Genomic DNA, 12,779 nt, shown 5'->3' on the forward strand with positions numbered 1-12,779 from the left:
AATGCCACCATACAGTAACAGATGAATAATACCAGTATACAGTGTGTACAGAATGCCACCATACAGTAACAGATGAATAATACCACTATACAGTGTGTACAGAATGTCACCATACAGTAACACCTGAATAATATTACTATACAGTGTGTACAGAATGTCACCATACAGTAACACCTGAATAATATTACTATACAGTGTGTACAGAATGCCACCATACAGTAACAGATGAATAATACCACTATACAGTGTGTACAGAATGCCACCATACAGTAACAGATGAATAATACCACTATACAGTGTGTACAGAATGTCACCATACAGTAACACCTGAATAATATTACTATACAGTGTGTACAGAATGCCACCATACAGTAACACCTGAATAATACCACTATACAGTGTGTACAGAATGCCACCATACAGTAACACCTGAATAATACCACTATACAGTGTGTACAGAATGCCACCATACAGTAACACGTGAATAATACCACTATACAGTGTGTACAGAATGCCACCATACAGTAACAGCTGAATAATACCACTATACAGTGTGTACAGAATGCCACCATACAGTAACACCTGAATAATACCACTATACAGTGTGTACAGATTGCCACCATACATTAACAGATGAATAATACCACTATACAGTGTGTACAGAATGCCACGATACAGTGACACCAGAATAATACCACTATACAGTGTGTACAGAATGCCACCATACAGTAGCACCTGAATAATATCACTATACAGTGTGTACAGAATGCCACCATACAGTAACATCTGAATAATACCACTATACAGTGTGTACAGAATGCCACCATACAGTAACAGATGAATGATACCACTATACAGTGTGTACAGAATGCCACCATACAGTAACCCCTGAATAATACCACTATACAGTGTGTACAGAATGCCACCATACAGTAGCACCTGAATAATATCACTATACAGTGTGTACAGAATGCCACCATACAGTAACATCTGAATAATACCACTATACAGTGTGTACAGAATGTCACCATACAGTAACCCCTGAATAATACCACTATACAGTGTGTACAGAATGCCACCATACAGTAACAGAGGAATAATACCACTATACAGTGTGTACAGAATGCCACCATACAGTAACAGATGAATAATACCACTATACAGTGTGTACAGAATGCCACCATACAGTAACAGATGAATAATACCACTATACAGTGTTTACAGAATGCCACGATACAGTAACCCCTGAATAATACCACTATACAGTGTGTACAGAATGCCACCATACAGTAACCCCTGAATAATACCACTATACAGTGTGTACAGAATGCTACCATACAGTAACAGCTGAATAGTACCACAATACCACCAGGAAGTCTGTGTTACTGTTTGGGTTCGGATCCTGAACACCGGGTATTTGTTGATCTGTCATGTGCTTGACAGCGCGGCAAGACCGCTACTAATCGGCGTGTAATAATCCCCGCAGGTCAGAGAGCCGCAGTTCCCATTCCGTCAAAAAGTTTACCTCCGATCGCTGGTGTCAGTGGATGGGACTACTGCTCCCATCAGCTGCCGCCTGCTGCCGCTAATAACAGCGAGAACAGGAGCGGCTGATGCGAGTATTTTGATCCTTTTTTAAATCCATTTTTTTTGGGAGACGAAATTACCAAAATCTGCAATTCTGCCATTTTTCTTTTTTTTTTTTCATTTTGGCATTTATCAAATATTTTATTTTTATATTTTTTTAGCTTGTATTTATGTTCCAAGAAAAGAGGGGTGATATATTTTTTTAAAAAATTTTTTAGAAAATATAATTACCTACTTTTTTACATTTTTTATGGATTCTCCTAGAGGACTTGAACCTGAATACACTTGATCGCATGTACAATTCACTGCAATACGGCGGTATTGCAGGGTGTCAAAAAAGTAATGCTCTCCTATGAAACTCCGCCGCAGGCACAAATATACAAACATAGCAGACACAGGAGCCTGAAGGAGACAACACCCCCTTGGCTAACATGACAATGCCATCGGCACGCCACAATCATGTTGTGCTGGGGAAAGGCCTACCTTCCTCCATTCCCAGACTCTTCTATGCTGCTGTCACGATCGATGGTGGCATCAAAGAGGTTACGATAAATTGCTGCAATCAGAGTTAGTTCCGATCTCAGCAGATAGGTTCGGTAGCTGGTTGTATAGCGCTGTGGATGTCGCAAATGGAAACCCAGTCTGTGTTTTGGACTATCAGCTATTTTTTTACAAAGCAGGGTGGGAAAGGGTAAAATTAATGATTATAGTGGAAACATATTGTACAGCGGGGTTGGTGCAGTCTGACAGACAGGCATCGACCCAGGAAAGTTAAAAAACAAAGTCTCTTTAATGGTCAGCGTACTCACAAACAGAAAGCAAATCGTATCCTCCGGATCGCAGCTGGGAAACAAGATAGTCCGTAACCAGGACCGATTGCCATGGGCGACTGCAAGGGGTGCAAGGCCTTTTGGCTAGGCTTGGCTCCGTGTTGATTCACACAGGTTGAGCTCTGCAGAGCCTCCAGCTCTGCACGCTTGCAAACCAAAACACACACCCAGCCCTCTGCTGCAGGGTTTTTACAAGGAACATGTGGCCGTAGGCCACTTGGAAGACCTGGGTGAAAGGAAACGGACCACCCCACTACCATCCTGTAGTCCTTTTAAAAAATAAAAGCTCATGGCAGGTCTTCTTAAATCTGCCTTGGACAAGTAGCTTGTCCAAGATCAACACTTACTTTTATTTTGCATTGCAATCACAGCTACGCCTATGACTGCAATTCACTCCAGCGGCCTCAATACGCTTCTGTGCGCATCCGCACACATAGCGACCCTCGCAAATAACTGCCTCACAATATATATAAAAATTTTATTTAACCTATTGGGGGAAATTTAAGAAATGTGAAAAAGAAAAACTTTTTGCAACCAATCACAGAGTTTTGATTTCATATTCTGTTTTTAATACATGAAAACGTTGTGACTGGTTGGTTGTGAAGGGCAACAAAGATTGTTTTTCATATACAGTAGATAGGGGTTTGCTCAAATATTTCCTTTTTCTGTAATGGGTTTTCTGGGTGATAATAAACCAACGTAACATTGCCCACAGGAATCTCTATATCTCTGCAACACAAAGAAGTAGCCATTATTGATGAGTGAACGTGCTCGGCTAAGGTGTTGTCTGAGCATGCTTGGGTGCTAACCGAGTGCCCAAAAAATATGTTCTAGTCGCCGCGGCTGTTAGCCACAACACATGCAGGGATCCCCTGTTTGTTAGCCAATCCCTGCAGGATCAGGGACGTGAACATATTTTTCGAACACACAGAAGACACTTGGTTAGAACCTGAGTATGTTCGGATAACACCTTATCCGAGCACGTTCGCTTATCACTAGCAGCCAGCGTTCAGGCTCTGCCTAAAAAAGTGGAGCCCTCGTTTTAAAGAAGACCTGTCTTTTGTCACACACACGAAGCAGTGTAAATGCCGCTGTTCTCCTGAATCCGGCGTTGTTTTTCTTTCGTTCCTGTGCCTCTCCATTCCTGAGATACAGCCTAATCTTTTCTGTAGTCTTGTTAACCAAGTGGGCGTGATCATCAACTCATCTCTACGGAGACCAAATTGAGGGGCATGCCCACTTGGCTAAAAAGTCTAGATTTATATCCAGGAAAGAAAGAGGCATATCTCAGGACTGGAGAGGCGCAGGAACAGAAGAAAAACAGCGCCGGATTCAGGAGAACAGCGGCATTTACACCAGAGGAAAAAAAATAATTACATATTTATGGTCAATTTTAAAACGTTTAAATTAATATTTCCCTGGAATATTTGAAATTGATGAAAAACAAAGACAAAACATATGTGCGTCACAGGAGTCCAGATCGTTTAAATAAGGAATAATATAAGCTTTATTTAAGAAATCTGCGTTTTCCAACATAGGAAATACCCAGTAGAGGCGGCCATCTGCTTTCATCATATATTGTGATAAGAATAAACAGTAGCTGTCTCCTTTCCAAACTGAGCCCCTGAGAATCCTACAGATATCCACAAGGCCCGTAGGTTTTAATAGGGGCTGAGCGGCAGGAAATCCTGCATATGTTTTCCTTTAAGTTGCAGAACTTCTAAGGCCTGTTCCATTTCTCGGCAGACATCCTCACACTGTGGTATAATAACAGGAGCAGCGGAGGGAGGGGGTGAGGCAGGAAGTGTCACGGTGCAGCCGCAGAGAGGGGGCACCGCCATTGGGACGCAAGAACAAAAATATTTTCACTTTTTTTCTTTTTTTTTTTTTTCCTTCGTTCGCAAATTCGTTCTCCAGTAAATGGATAATGAGATCTGGAAAAATCAGTGCGGCGGATCCAGTCTGGGTATCTGTTTCTGACATATGAAACTGGTGGGAGTCATCAGCCTGGATAATAAGCCTGGATAACAGTAAGTTCCGACTCCACGAGATGACAGCATCTGATGGGAGCTGTAGTCGTCATGTAGGGTTTCGGCTGATAGATACGAGTTTAGGAATAACGTCTAGATGTCTCCAGCTTTATGGAAAAAGAACTACGGAAACTTTGGTGGAAGTCCGTCCTATCAGTTTTTCCTTGCATGTTGAACTTGCGTTACCTAGAAAATAATAATATTAGAAATTTTCCATTACTTTGTCTATAATAACCCAGATATAAGGACCAGGCGGCGATGTCCCATAGATGAGCGTCGCTGATTATCTCGTTTTAACTCGTTTTTCGTCTCGTTTTTCCCCCCGCTTAGGGCTCATTTCCACTTACAAGGAAAACGGACGAGTGCAATCCGATAAAAAAATCGGATTGCACTCGGACCAATGTTATTTAATAGGTGTCTTTTCATTTGCGTTTTTTTTTCTCAGCCGAAATCGGACTGAGAAAAATCTGGGTCGGCTGACAAAAAAATCGCAGCATGCTGCGGGTCTCGGACGAGACTCGCCAATGCAAGTCAATGGATGCGAGAAAAAAAAAACTCATGGAATACGGACCATCAATATTCCATCCGTTTGTTACGGATACCTTACCATTCTGTGGCATAGAACACTGTAAAGAGTCCTGTAAATGACTGTATAAAAATAGTTGCAGAGAAAAAAAGCGGATTGCATACGGATGTAAAACGGATGGTGCGATTAAAAAACCGCATTGAACTCGCATCACAAACGCATGACAATCGCATACGTTACATCCGTTTTTTCGGTCCAGATTACGGACCGTTTTTTTTTCTCACAAATGGAAAGGGGCCCTTATTAATATATTGTTCTCCTTTTCTATTTAACAAAGAGGTTCTTCAGCAGCTGTAGCATGTATTATACAGCTTAGTGTCCCAGCTGATGCAGAACATCATAAAATCCATTGCAGCTGCTGCAGAACTTCTCATAAAAAGAATAAGGGACTATTTAGTCTACTTTTTTTTTTTTTGCTGTGCAGCGGTTGAGATTTGAATGTTCTTTCTTATTTACATAATAGAAAATATAAGAAGGGATCTTGAGATTGTGCAACCCATAAACATATCCTCCACTTATAATCTCATACTTTTAGGCTATGTTCACATGTTGCTTTATTGCTGCATTATTTTTTTTTTGCAGCCAAAACCTGTTCTCTTGGCAGTAAAAAAAAAAAAAAAAAGAGCTGTTTACAAAGCGCAGGTTTTGCTACTTTTTTGCTGCTTTTTGGGGGCAGATTCATTTGTCTGCAGCTCATGTTTAATAAAGTTATTTTCATTCACCAAAAACACAGCAAAAATGTGTTTTTTTGCACTTTCTATGGTGAAAACATGCTAAAAAAGCACTGAAAGAAGTGACTTTTAAAAAAGCAGCAGCTTTCCAATATAGTCAGGAAAAAAAAGAATTGTGTGCATGAGATTATTGAAATGGACGCTTTTGGTACTGTAAAACGCAGCTTTTAATTTGCATAAAAAGCGTGAAAAAATGCAACGTGTGAACATAGCTGTATATAGTATCGGAGGTTTTTAGTGACTTCTAAGACAGTATTATTTTATCTAAAGGCGGTATATGATCCCTAGAATTACAATTATATGATAGGTTTCAATTGTTTTTTTTTTTATAACACTCCACTTATTATTATTACTAATAAATTATTTCAATAACGTAATTGCTACTAATTATTATATTACAGTGTATGGTAGTCTGTATTCTGTCACAAAGGATTCTGTGCTTGACGGAGAGCTCTTTCACATAATACATATTCTGTAATTACTAGTAATTATTAATATTTAGTTATTTCAATAACGTAATTGCCTCTAAATGTTATACTAAGGAATTGCTCAAGTTTGTGGCAGTCTGTATTCCGTCACAAAAAGGTGAGCGCTGGGCTTCTAGTAGAGTCCATGAACCTCATACATATTCTGTTATTACTAGTGATCATTACTAGTTAATTATTTCAATAATGTAAATGCCTTCTATTAGCATATTAGATAATTGCTCAAGTTTATGGCAGCCTGTATTCCGTCACAAAATGGGAGCGCTGGGCTTCTAATCGAACTCATTCATATCATACATATTCTGTTATTACTAGTGATGATTACTAGTTAATTATTTCAATAATGTAAATGCCGCTTATTAGCATATTAGGTAATTGCTCGAGTTTATGGCAGTCTGTATTCCGTCACAAAAGGGGAGCGCTGGGCCTCCAGTAGAGTCAATTCACATCATACAGATTCTGTTATTATCAGTGATTATTGAAATAATTAACTAGTAATAATCACTGATAATAACAGAATCCATATTATGTGAATGGACTCCACTGGAGGCCCAGCGCTCCCCTTTTGTGACAGAATACAGACTGCCATAAACTTGAGCAATTACCTAAGATTCTAATAGGGCATTTACATTATTGAAATATTTAACTAGTAATAATGTAAATGCCGCTTATTAGCATATTAGGTAATCACTCAAGTTTATGGCAGCCTGTATTCTGTCACAAAAGGGGAGTGTTGGGCTTCTGGGAGAGTCCATAAACATAATACAAATTCTTATGCTTCTAGCTTTTTTTCTAGTTAATCATTTCAATAATGTAATTGTCTCTAATTATTATGTTAGGGAATTGCTCAAGTTTATAGCAGTCTGTATTCCGTCACAAAAAGAAGCAGTGGGCTTCTGAGAGAGTCCATTCAAATAGGATTTTATTAAATTGATTCTCCTTGCAAAAGGAGCGATTTCATTAATCACGATATATTAAGGAATTGCTCTGACCGTCTGACGATACTAGGTGGGCCACTAAATGTCCCAAAAGCTGGCATCTTTAGGCCACTTCTTCTGGCGTGAGCTCCTGGCACATGTAAGGAGAGACGGCAGTTTGCAGATTGCCACTTTGTGCTGCATTGGGAACTTCATAATGAGGACAAATTAGTTGCCTGGAAATAGTCAGACATTTAATAATGCTTGGTGCAGTTCTTTTTTTTTGGATGATTGCTTTCACCCAGCTGGCGGGGAGTCTACATATATCACCAACCATACACATACTATAAAGTCCAGGCATCTGCTTTAATGTACAATTGATTGTGGGGGGAGCGCAGCATTAGGCTTTTCACAGACTATAAGAATTCCAGCAAACACTGGCACATGCCGTAGAATGGCGTCTAACCTTAGGACGTATTTCTCTAGAAAATTTCTATATATTTGTAGATAACAAATATTTATATTATTTAAAGGGGTTCTCGAGGAATGGAATAGAAAAAATGAATAACTAAAGGAAATGGCATTATAAATCAATTCCTAAATACATTTAATTAATCAAATCATAATTGTTTTGTCTAGAGAAATAATGACTGTAGAATTAAAATGGCCATCACCTTGTTACACTGACAGAAACCTGTCTTAGATTGGTAGGACAGGAGCCAGTGAGTGTGTGCAGGAGGACAGGAGCCTGAGAGCATGTCCAGGAAGACAGGAGCCTGTGAGCATGTGCCACAAGGGAGGAGCCTGTGAGCATGTGCAGGACAGGAGCCTGTGAGCATGAGCTGTAAGAGGAGTCTGTGACCATGTGCCATAGGACAGGAGCCTGTGAGCATATGTAGTAGGATAGGAGCCTGTGAGTATGTGTAGGAGGGCAGGTGCCTGTGAGCATGTGCTATAAGACAGGAGCCTGCGAGCATGTGCAGTAGGACAGGAGCTTGTGAGCATGTGTAGTAGGACAGGAGCTTGTGAGTATGTGCAAGAGGACAGGAGCCTGTGAGCATGTGCAGTAGGACAGGAGCATGTGAGCATGTGCAGTAGGACAGGAGCCTGTCAGCATGTGCAGTAGGGCAGGAGCTTGTGAGCATATGCAGTAGGACAGGAGCTTGTGAGCATGTGCAGTAGGACAGGAGCCTGCGAGCATGTGCAGTGGGACAGAAGCCTGTTAGAATATGCTGTAGGACATGAGCCTGTGACCATGTGCAGTAGGACAGGAGCTTGTGAGCATATGCAGTAGGACAGGAGCCTGTGAGCATGTGTAGTAGGACAGGAGCCTGTGAGCATGTGTAGGAGGGCAGGTGCCTGTGAGCATGTGCCATAAAACAGGAGCCTGCGAGCATGTGCAGTTGGACAGGAGCTTGTGAGCATGTGTAGTAGGACAGGAGCTTGTGAGCATGTGCAAGAGGACAGGAGCCTGTGAGCATGTGTAGTAAGACAGGAGCCTGTGAGCATGTGCAGTAGGACAGGAGCCTGTGAGCATGTGCCATAAAACAGGAGCCTGTGAGCATGTGCCATAAAACAGGAGCCTGTGAGCATGTGCAGTAGGACAGGAGCCTGTGAGCATGTGCAGTAGGACAGGAGCCTGTGAGCATGTGCAGTAGGGCAGGAGCTTGTGAGCATGTGCAGTAGGACAGGAGCATGCGAGCATGTGCAGTAGGACAGGAGCCTGTGAACATGTGCCGTAAGACAGGAACCTGTGAGAATGTGCAGCAGGGCAGGAGCTTGAGAGCATGTGCAGTAGGACAGAAGCCTGTTAGCATATGTTGTAGGACATGAGCCTGTGACCATGTGCCAGAGTACAAGACCTTGAGAGCATGTGCAGTAGGAAGCTCTTTGCTATGATCAGGAGATAACATTCTGGGACAGGTTTCTCTCAGTGGCCATTTTAATTCTACAGTGATCAACTCCTTAGACAAAACAATTGAGATTTTCTAATTAAATGTAATGACATTTCTTTTAGTTATTTAACTTTTATTTATTCCTGGAGATCCCCTTTAAAGGGATGGATGCCATGTAATACTGCCTTTCTCCTGAAGTGGCCACTGCAGGAGAAATGTGTAGCCACCAGCTCCCTCCTCTAATGCCGATCATTGCGGATTGAATTTCATTGACAACACTCCTAAGATCACCTGCGGGTTTGTTTTCAGACACATTTCCAAATATGTGTTTTAGTTTCATTCCAATGGGAATTTTACATATGTAGTAAGAGTAATAATAAATGTAAATAAAAAAATACATATTTATCTTTCTTCTGTTATTAACATGTTAGCCAATGGTTTCTGGGAACGTGGGTGACAACCAATGTGGCTGCCTAGTTTTTCTTTTTGTTTTCTTCCGTGTGAATAGACAGATTTTCGGGTAATATTGGACACAAGTGTAGGAGAAGTATTACCGCCATATTGGTTTCCATCAATCTTACTTTTGACTGCCAGGCATTACTATGATATTCTGGGTAGCTAAGAACCTCACGGTTTGAAGCTGTAAAGTAGCCGTCAGTTTCTGCAACTAACTGCCCACTAGGTGACAGTATTCTGTTGCTGTTTTCACAAAGTACCAAAAATGGTGTTGAGATTTTTTTTAGTAGTTCCGCCATATCCCAAGACCTCCATAGTTTGCACTGCCACATGGATTATTGCAATTCTTTTTGACAATGCTCTCGCTTTTCAAAACTCTGCATTTTTTTTCCTGCAAAATATGTTTTTGTGTATTACATTTTTGAAATATTGTTTTATATGTTTTCACTTTTTTATGCAGTTTTGGTGCAAATTTGATATAACTTTTTTAAATGCTTTTTTTTTAGTCCTGAAACCCTGAAATTACGGAATTAAAAGCACAATTGCATTTTTTCCATGCATTTTTATCAAGCTCCCAATCGAAGCATATGGGGGGGGGGAAATGCACCAAACAGCATCTGAGTTTTCATGAAATTACATCCGCCATGCTTTAACTGTTAAAAGCAGCAGATTTTATACACAAAAAAAGTGCTGTGTAGTGTGGGACCATGGCCTTAGGAAACTTAGTGCTATGCAGAGATGATCATTTTGGAATTTTTGATAATCTGGAATTCAATAAAGCGACGACAATTCTAGATTCACAGGATGACACAATGACATTTGTCGTGGGTGGTTCAGCAGTATATTAGAGCAAATGTTATATAGTTTTAGAGATGTGAATAAATAAGTGGAATAAGGAAATCACTTTGCAATTTCCTATAGAACTGACTTGATAAAACCAGATAACAAATTCACGGTATCTTTGATACATGTGCGAGTTTGGATTACAAGCTGTCACATACGGTAAGAACATTTGCATTTACTTGTTTCCTTTAACAGAAAGCTGGTTACATTCTCCTGAAGGACAAGTGAGCAGAAATGAAAATCTGTCAAAATCATGCCTGAATACATAATACATACTGACGTGTTTAGATTCAGTTTTCCAAGCAGAACTGTGGAAGTGTAAAGAATGTCTAGAAAAAAATATACAGTTGTGTGAAAAAGTGATTGCCTCCTTCCCGATTTCCTATTCTTTTGCATGTGTTTCACGCTTAAATGTCTCAGATCAACAAACAAATGTAAATATTAGACAAAGATAACACAAGTAACCACACAATGCAGTTTATAAATGAAGGTCTTTATTATTAATGGAAAAAGAAATCCAAACCTACAGGGTCCTGCGTGAAAAAGTGATTGCCCCTTCCTGATTTCCTAGTCTTTTGCATGTTTGTCACACTTAAAAGTTTCAGATCAGCAAACAAATGTAAATATTAGACAAAGACAGCACAAGTAAATACAAAATGCAGTTTATAAATGAAGGTCTTTATTATTAAGGGAAAAAGAAATCCAAACCTACAGGGTCCTGCGTGAAAAAGTGATTGCCCCCTCCCTCTAAAACATAAATGAACTGCGGTTTATCCCATCTTTGGTAAGCTGAGTTCAAATGGAATCGATATGTCACTTACTAGGCTCTTTATTAATGTTTTATCCCTTCATGACCGCAGCTTTTTTCGGTTTTGCGTTTTCGTTTTTTCGCTCCCCTCCTTCCCAGAGCCATAACTTTTTTTTATTTTTTTCATCAATATGGCCATGTGAGGGTTTATTTTTTGCGGGACGAGTTGTACTTTTGAACGACACCATTTGTTTTACCATGTCGTGTACTAGAAAATGGGAACAAAATTCCAAGTGTGGTGAAATTGCAAAAAAAGTGCAATCCCACACTTGTTTTTTGTTTGGCTTTTTTGCTAGGTTCCCTAAATGCTAAAACTGACTGCCATTATGATTCTCTAGGTCATTTCGAGTTCGTCGATACCAAACATGTCAAGGTTCTTTTTTTATCTAAGTGGTGAAAAAAAATTCTAAACACGACATTGTAAAACCAATGGTGTCGTTCAAAAGAACAAGCCCTCACGCGCTAATATTGACGGAAAAATAAAAAAAAAGTTATGGCTCTGGGAAGGAGGAGAGCGAAAAACAAAAACGCAAAACCGAAAAAACCTCGGGGGGATGTTAAGGGGTTTTAATTTATTGGGAAAGTTGGAAAGCAGGAATGTCATGAATAGGCAATGTAACAAAGAGCAAAATGCAAAAAGATGTAATTACAAAGTGCAAAAAAATATAAGATGTCATGTATCCAAAAAGACGCAGCACTGAAACATTGAAGCTGCATAATATGTGTCGACAGGCGTCATTCCATCAGGAGGAGACTCATGTAGGCTCTAACTTTGTATTTGCTCATCTGTTTATTACACATATTAAGTAGAGATGAGCGAATTTGATCGAGTTTCTGCTTATTCGGCAAGCTCCTCATTCAGGCGCCGGCGCAGACTATGCAATACCACATCATTCCAGCTGATTGTAGTTGCTCTCGGCTCCCGTGTCCAATTAACATCATGGCCTTCTCTATTTAAACCGGCTAACCCCCTGCCCTGACACGCCTCCCGAAGAAGCATTGCGAAACGCGCGTCGGGGCAGAGGGACGCCAAGGTATTTTTCCATGTGGCTGACTATAAGGTATATTATTGATTATTCGTCAATGTTTTATGTATACCATCTTGCGGTAGTGTGCGGTTTTGTTATATCGCTATGAGGATAGGTGTTTACCTACTCATGTACTATTGTGGAATGAAACTTGCATCCTAACAGACATGCACACTTCTCTATAGCAACAATGTATTGATTCATCAAATACTCAGGTTTTACATCATTGGTTTAGTGTTTACACACGCATTATTGGTCAGCCCGGTTTTTTTAAAAAGCCTATGGCAGAATAGTCCCTTGTTTATGGATTATGTACCCTTCTTGTCATGTAGATATATGTTGGTTCTAAATGATGATGTTTTCATGTGATTCACTTTAATAAAAATAATGGTTTTTATATCAGTACCATAGTCTAGATCATTTTATTATTTGATCGCGCTGAGTGTGAGATATTGAATTGTTTATGGTACAGTGTCCTCCATATGGAAGGGACTTTGGTAGTACTATATTAAGCACTATCTGTGTATATATAATATATAATATGTATATATATATTATTCGGCAAGCTATAACGCTTACCGAA

At 40.0% G+C, this 12,779-nt stretch overlaps 1 protein-coding gene across 6 annotated transcripts in view; it reads left to right on the forward strand.

Moving 5' to 3' along the window:
* Nucleotides 1-12,779, forward strand: part of KIAA1217 (KIAA1217 ortholog) — a 514,478-nt gene that overhangs the window by 44,404 nt on the left and 457,295 nt on the right. The window contains exon 1 of one of the 6 annotated variants that reach the window (XM_069729566.1): nt 4,305-4,447. The exons of the other annotated variants lie outside the window; for them this stretch is intronic. The gene's annotated coding sequence lies outside the window, so the exon portion shown is untranslated. Of the gene's footprint in view, nt 1-4,304; nt 4,448-12,779 lie in introns of those variants that run through there. 6 annotated transcript variants of the gene reach the window in all.

This window comes from Ranitomeya imitator, chromosome 6 (genome assembly GCF_032444005.1).
Source record: "Ranitomeya imitator isolate aRanImi1 chromosome 6, aRanImi1.pri, whole genome shotgun sequence".
Lineage (NCBI taxonomy): Eukaryota > Metazoa > Chordata > Amphibia > Anura > Dendrobatidae > Ranitomeya > Ranitomeya imitator.